Here is a 7,678-nt window from a genome sequence, read left to right as displayed (position 1 = left end):
TTGATCATCTTTTTCTCTTTATTCACCATCAAGTTAATTAAAAGCAAGTCAGGAGGGCGTTGACTGCCAGCAGCTGTGGGGCAGGGTCTGGGGTTGGAGTCTGTCCCCTGGGGGAATGGGCTGTGCTGATTGTGTAACGCAGGACTGCATTGAGATGTCCCAACCATCTTTTCATGGCAATGAAAAGCATCTGCATTTTCCGGTGGGGAAACTTGAGGCCCATTGTAGCTAAATGACTTGCCGGAGTTGACACTGGGAGAGCCAATGTATGCCCACTGGTCTTTTTGACCACACCTGGCCGTCTGGTGATTTTGAGATGCCAAGTCAGCTGTCAAGAGCATGCCTGTGTGCCACGGGGGTGCCACCACCTGGGACAGCAGGCCCCATGAGGATGGATTCAGCTCATGGCCACCAGGGGAGGCCTGAAGGTCCTTCTGCATCAGGCAGGCCCCTGGTGGCAGCAACTCCCGGGTCACCTTCAGCAAAGCCATGCAACCTCAGAGAAGGTCTGCATCCACATTGCCCACAAAGTCGACATCACCCCATGCTTCTACTCTCTCCGCTGTCTTCAGTGCCCAGGCCCAGGTCTGGCTACCTGCAAATCCCATCTTAGAGGTCTGGGAGATGAGAACCTGATGGTGTACTTCCTTCCAGTGAGGTTTTATTCCCAGAACTGGCATGGCATGAATCCTCAGGAGCTGGCTATGTCTGGCTGTTGGCCCACAGAGGCCAAGTCCTCTACAGAACAAGCAGAGCAGGGGTGCCACTCTTGAACCCAGTCTCTTTTGAGTACCTCTCTGAGCAGGTAAACATGAGTTTGAGAATGTCTGGCATCCCTGTTGGCCAGGTTGTTGGAGGAGCTCTGTTACATCCAGGATAGCAGTCAGGGCCCTCCAGAGTCCAGGTCTGAGGTGACCGCTGGACACCCCAACTCATGAGGTACTAGTGATAGACATCGGTGGGATCCAGTGGCCGCCAGTACAGGCAGAGTGTCCCAGCAGGGATGGCAGCAGTAGGAATCCCCAAGCTGATTCATCTGGGAAGAAAACCGAGGCCCAAGAGGTGGGGGACCAGCCAGTGGACAGGCCTCACAAAGCACCATGGGCCTAGTGTATGACTTCCACATATCACCATGTGGTGAAAGGAAGCCACATCAGCATCCACGGTCAGGACAAGTGCCTGGAGCTGACCCTGCTTTCCTGGGCTGTGGCCCTGTCCTGGGTATCACTGGTTGATGGCTCTTTCTGCCTGACAACTGACTGGAGCCACTGCTCATGCCATGGGGTGGCTTCTCACCTCATCCTGGCAGATGAGCACCCAGGATGGAATCCCTGGAGCCCTGCCAGAATCTTTCATGCTGGCCAAGCTGCAGCCCAAGGATGGCCTCTGCTTCACGCACTGGAGAAACAGCCACCTCAGCTGCCCTTCCAGCGGCCCAGCATGACTGGGCAACCAGCACCCAGCACTTGCACCTGGGTGAACTTCCCACTGAGCTGCAGGCTGGTCCCTTACTCTGGAGGGCTGGGACCTGTCCTTCCCCAGCATGCGGGATTGTGAGCCACCCTGCAGGGCCACTTGCTGAGGGCTGGTGACAACTGTTTCTCCCCGCACCGCTGCTGCTGGCCATGGCCAGGAGATATGTCCAACCTCATCATCGTGTGGGGGCCTCAGGCCAGCACTAGGCCACCCAACCTCAGCCAGCTCAGCTTCCACTGGCTCCACCAGGATGACATCACCCAGAGGTTGCACTTGGATCAAAGCATGAGGAACAATGTGCATAAAGGCATCTTATGAGTGGGGGGCCGAGGCCCCAAGTACCGAACTAGACCCATTGAGAGCCATGAGAAGGGGCTATTACTGGTACTCAGGGTCGTCACCAGGACGTCACCTTGGCCTACTCTCCGACAGCCAGGCTTGGGAGCCAAGTCTCTCACACGTACCTGGCCTTGGTGCATGGAATCTGCACGTGCAGCTCTGAGAATACCCTGCCGACACAGTATGTAGAACGTGGGCCTCTGGACATGTGGCTGAGGTGGGAGAGGGGCCTGGAAAGTGGCAGTGGCCCAGCAGCTGGCCAGCACCCTCAGCTACCTAAGCAGGTAGAAGGGAACTCCTAGACAGTCCCCAAGTGCCTGGCAGGGGCAATAGCCTAACCCCTGCAGCTGATAAATGGAGCTTTGGTGCCAGCGTCCTGGAGATCTGCTTCAATGAAGAGTGCAGCATTGTGACCCTCAGAGAGACAGAGCTTCTGCCAGAAGCCTCATGGGTTTCCTCTGCCCTCATGCCCAGAGCTGGCCCTGCTCATCAGCCAGGATCTGACCTCTGAACCAGCTCAGGGGCTCTCCTTCTGCACTGTCCTGCGTGACCTCACTGAGTTGCAGCCCCAGAGTGAGCCCCACCCCACAACTGGGGCCTGTGCTTATGCCAGCACCAAGCACCTGGAGGTTCTGCGCAGAGACTGAATATGTGTGCCAGTTTCTAATTCATTTAGGGGGGTGCAGATGCCTCTGCTCCCCTTCATGCTTTATTTGGGGAGAGCCACAACTTCTTTGGACAAATTTTTGCTTTTGCTTTTTTCTCTTAATGAAGTATGCCTTACCTCATCTAATCAATCAATCAATCCATCAATCAATAAAAACAAGTCAGGCATAAGATGTCTAAATGAAGGCCAGTATATCTGGAGAAACACCACAGATGTGTTTGATTAGAAAGACCTTGAACTTTCATTAAATTTGTAAATTTTATCTAAGTGCCTACATTACAAAATACCTAGTCAAATTTAGTCTCTATTAGAGTTATCTAAATTAAAAATTTAGACAGTCTACTCAAAATGAGTAGATACAATACAAAAGAAACATAGTGTGTAGATATTTATTGATTGTGTTACTTTTCTTATGTAATAGAAGTATTGTGGGGCACCTGGGTGGCTCAATGGGTTAAGCCTCTGCCTTTGGCTCAGGGTCGTGATCTCAGGGTCCTGGGATCGAGTCCCACATCGGGCTCTCTGCTTAGCGGGAAGCCTGCCTCCCCCTCTCTCTCTGCCTGCCTCTCTGCCTCCTTGTGATCTCTGTCAAATAAATAAATAAAATCTAAAAAAAAAAAAAAAAAAAAAGAAATGTTGTATAGTAACAGCTTTTATTTGTCAATACTGACATCCACTTGGTTGTAAAAAATTGTTTCTTGTCATATATACCCTTCTGTCCACCAGGATTGATTTAAACACAAACTTCCGTTTCAAAGAAATGACAAAAATATTTTCACTTTAGTTGCTATTAAGCAAATGCTGAATATATTTCCTCGTACTATTTTTTATATTACTGATAGGTAGGTACATACACATGCATCTGCTCTTGCTTTTGGTAATTCTATATGATAATCTCACATTCAGAAGTATCTATGATTTAAAAAGGAATACTTGTTTTCTTCATACTGTCCTATAACATTACTTATGTATATAATACTTTGCAAAAACAAGCAGTATCAAAGAGATTAGATATTAACTTTCTTACCTCGTATCCATCGTGTCTTAGGAAATTGCTGTGCTCTGCTTGTGAATTTCTCCTTCCAAGGGCTCGGCCAACTGGCTCGGGTGTTGTTGACCACATCACATTCGACTGATGGCCAGGCCATCCAGCTGTGACTAATTGGTGAGATCATATTCCCATGCAGATTGCTCGAAGGTTGGGAACAGATTAAAGCTATGAGCAAAACTATTCTGACTTTTGTTAAAAAAAAAAAAAAATGTACTCTTGGGTTTTATGTGGTATGAACTTAGAAGCAACTCTCAGCCACAGGGTCACAATGGAGTGTGAGATTGCCTGCTCACAGGACCACCAAAGAAAAGCCACGCAGAGAGGCAGAGAGGCAGAGAAGCAGAGTTGAATCTTGATGCCATTTTTCGAGTTCCTAGACTTACCAGGAGCTAGCGAGGTCTTTGGGTCATTTATTTTAAGAGCCCATGAATTTCCTGTTTGGCTGAAAAGATTATGGATTGGGTTTTTAGTACTTTACTGTAGGTGAAGAAATTTTAGATTAACCAAGGTAACTGATTTGTCCTTTGTTGAATAGTGACAGAGTATATAACTAAACTTTTATCTTTTTAGAGCTTTCTCAGTTCATGATTCTAAATATTAGTTTTAATTACATTAATAGATCAATGTTATAATGTGAATGTTATTGTCACCTCTATAATAAACTATTAACACAATCAGAAAATTATTTTATGTTGAAACCTATTATTATTTGTTGCATTTTGTCTTATTATTTTCCTAAAATATTGATTAATTTGAAGTTTCATGTGATTAGGAATAAAGCTCTACGGAATCTAAATTTCACTTTATTACATTATGGCTACTAGTATGCTACAGAAACTTGGGGGGTTGTTTGTTTATCCTTTGAAATTGCTTAACATTTTAATCTGAGAGAGGGAGAAAGAGTCATGAGTTCTCGGAATTACTTACAGCTATCCAGTCATGTCACCTTGAGGAAAATCAGCTAGCAATTTTCGATTTCCATAACTATGTATAAAATAAGAAAAACGATCAGATTATCCATAATCAATTTTTCAGGTTTATTTAGTATTAAAACCAGTGTGTTATTAAGACACATACACAGCATTACAATCAACCATGTTGCTATTTCAGAGCTCTCAAAATTGGGGCATATTTTATTTTGCCTCAGATGTAGGGCCTTTAACAAAGTCAACATTTGGAGAATTCACATAGAACTAAAGATTTTGCACCACATAAGGAAAAAAATTAAAAATGCAGAAGTTTGGCTTCAGTGGAGCAGCGGGACCATATGTGAAAAATTAAACGCAGCTAAATAGCAGATGTGGCATTTAGTTAGGGCCTGCGTTCTGAGTCACGGTTCACATAGACTCATATTTTTTGAACTTACTGATTATTAATAGGGTGTGAAGAGTGGCTCTTTTCCAGACTAAGCATTTCACTGGTGGTCTTTATTGCCCGGATCCTGACGACATTTGGATTTGTAACCCCTTAGATGAACGTTGATAAGTATGGACAGCGTTCTTTAGGAATGCAAGAACCAGGCACATAGATGCAAAATTATATTCCAGGTTGGATTTTGATCAACTTCCGAAATTAAAACTGTGTGGAACAGTATACATTGTGGCTTCAGGGTCCAATTAAGTGATGGGAATGGACGACACTGATGCAAAACTGTGTACAGTTTAGAAAATTAGATATATTTCACAGTAAGTGGTGTGGGCAGAACAATGCACAGGAGAGAGTGTGGCTTATATTATGTTGATGTAAACTATAGAGAAATAACAGCAACAAAAGAGACCTGCTGTGGCATAGAAAATGGAGATTAAGCAGAACACCAAATTATATGTACGATTTGATTACAACTGTGTTTAAAGTACTCTACTAAGACTGGCAAAAACACAAAAATCAAAGGATTTGCTCTGTTTGGATGATTTTATTTCTTTTATTAAATTTCACCTAATATTCTCTATTTTATGATAAAAGGGATCAAATTAAAAATATAAGGTAGGTCATCTGATTTGAGAATAAACAGCCATCTTTCTTTCTTTCTTTTTTTTTTTTTTTTAGATTTTATTTACTTATTTGACAGACAAGTAGGCAGAGAGGCAGGCAGAGACAGAGAGAGGAGGAAGCAGGCTCCCCGCTGAGCAGAGAGCCCGATGCGGGGCTCGATCCCAGGACCCTGGGATCATGACCTGAGCTAAAGGCAGAGGCTTTAACCCACTGAGCCACCCAGGCGCCCCCCATCTTTCTATTTCTGAAGTACATCACAGTAAATTCCATTCATTGTGTAGAGTATTACAGACCTACTATGTCATTCACTCGACTACATTCATGACTCAAAGATATAGATAAGAAAAATATTCTCAAAATGACTTATGTTTCAGAACAGTATTTTCCAAAATTTTTTATACATGAATTATACAATAAAATTGTTATTTTTTAGTTTTTAAAAAGTGAACAGTATGCATCCATTTGTAGATCATAAACTTGCTTTGCAGTTAATTTATCTATGAAGTATTTGTAACACTTAACCTTTCTTTCCTTAAGATTAAAACTACATGTTAGCGATCCAATAGTTTATTTATATTCATACACCATTGTTCTAGAATCCAGAGGACCTACCATGGAAAGGTAGACTCTACCTGAGAAAGATATAACTAAGGAATTACAAAAAATGTATCAACGATTCTATGGTATAATACAAATCCTAAATAATTTATGTAGCGGTATTTGAGAAGGCCAACAAATAAGATATTTTTTATTCATTCAAGCTCATGATCATTTCAAAGATAGTTACAAGAGAAATGGAAATGTTATCATGTTTATTACTGTCAAATTATTGCATCAGTGATGTGAGATGGGTTCTGAGGGGTTTTTTAAGCAAGAACTTCAGGGACATTTGGATAAATGAACTTTGTTCTAATTCTACAAATCCAAGTCCACAAATAAGCCTGGACTCATTTGTCCAGGCTCAGCCTAGGGGGTCTAAATGATACAAATGAGCACTGGCCTCCTACCTGGGAGTACTGCTAGTATTCCGGTCAACAAATATTTATTGTCACTTACAATGGAAACCGCATGTTTTTTATAATGGACATGGTGATTCTAAGAGATCCATTGCTTCTTCATTTCCAATTTTGTCAAATTTTCAAAGACTTGATTCAAACTCCATGTGGTAAAAAAAGGTTAACCTTGTCTACTGTACATCACTGCATTTGTAATTTTTTACAAATTTTACAGAAATTTGTACAAACAAAAAAGTTTACAGAAAGACTATCTTTTTAGCTGAAAATAGTTTATATTCAGACATGATCCAGGCATATGAAGGACTATGAGAGATACTGATACCTACTACAATAGATGTGAATTAGGGACCAGATTAGTTTTTTAGAAAACTGAGAAGTTAAGTAGAGCAAAAAGGATGTAGATTCTAAGAAAACCAGAGTTTATTTCCTTTTTTTTTTTTAAGATTTTATTTATTTATTTGACAGAGATCACAAGTAGGCAGAGAGGCAGGCAGTGGGGCGGGGGAGCAGACTCCCCGCTGAGCAGAGAGCCGGATGCGGAGATGGATCCCAGCACCCTGGGATCATGACCTGAGCTGAAGGCAAAGGCTTTAACCCACTGAGCCACCTAGGCGCCCCCCCAGGGTTTATTTCCTAATTAAGAAAACAGAAGAAAAAAGAGAACTTCTTGTAAGGTCAAGGCAGCGGATCGTTGAAAAGGGAAAGCAAGGGCTCTAAGGTATATGTGAGCATGTGTGTGTGTACAGCTATACGTGTACACAGTATGTCTCAGTGTGTGTGTGTGTTTGTGTGTTTCCGGGCTAGACAATAAGCTAATACACATCCAGTCAATTCTAGGCTCCATGCTATGTGCTGGCAGGGCTCCAATTCATTTATGAGAATTTCATCACTGTGCCTGCTCAGGGGTCCTGCTCAGGGCTGACTTTTCTGGTAAGTTTTTAAGTGCAAGTTGTGTTTAATTAGTTACCAATTTATTTCTGTTCCTTTATAAACTCTGCATGAAGATAATCTGGTGTTTGTTTAAGTAACAGTCCAGGACCAAAAGCTTAATTGGAATAAAAATATGAATAAACTGGCATTATTTTGATAGTAGAAATACTCTGGATTTGGCAATTGCAGTGTTAAAAGGCTTTCAGG

At 42.7% G+C, this 7,678-nt stretch overlaps 1 pseudogene; it reads left to right on the top strand.

The window, feature by feature from the left end:
• Positions 1-339: 339 nt before the first annotated feature.
• Positions 340-2,462, top strand: LOC111153416 (annotated as a pseudogene).
• Positions 2,463-7,678: the final 5,216 nt, after the last annotated feature.

The sequence above is a fragment of the Enhydra lutris genome, unplaced genomic scaffold, assembly GCF_002288905.1.
Source record: "Enhydra lutris kenyoni isolate GAN:26980312 unplaced genomic scaffold, ASM228890v2 scaffoldscaffold32, whole genome shotgun sequence".
Classification (NCBI taxonomy): domain Eukaryota; kingdom Metazoa; phylum Chordata; class Mammalia; order Carnivora; family Mustelidae; genus Enhydra; species Enhydra lutris.
The sequence above is the reverse complement of the archived record's forward strand: the minus strand, read 5'-3'. Positions and strand labels throughout refer to the sequence as shown.